Raw genomic sequence first — 293 nt, 5'->3', positions numbered from 1 at the left:
TATATATATATATATATATATATATATACACATACACACACACACATACACAGTGTACATTTAAACACATAAGAGGTATCTGTCATAGGATTCTTTGCATGCTAGAAGGAACAGCTAAAATCCCAACTACTATTAGGGATAAAGCTTCGAAGGGAATGAAAAATAAAAACAATTACCATCTGTCTCCTGGACCATGGTTTCAGAACTCTTTTTAGCAAATAAAATAATTTGCTAGGCAAAGTCTTCATCAGCAGGTACACCAAGGTTAAACATATAAGTACGAGGCAATCCAG

This window comes from Octopus bimaculoides, chromosome 13 (genome assembly GCF_001194135.2).
Source record: "Octopus bimaculoides isolate UCB-OBI-ISO-001 chromosome 13, ASM119413v2, whole genome shotgun sequence".
NCBI lineage: Eukaryota > Metazoa > Mollusca > Cephalopoda > Octopoda > Octopodidae > Octopus > Octopus bimaculoides.
This window is presented reverse-complemented; position numbering follows the sequence as displayed.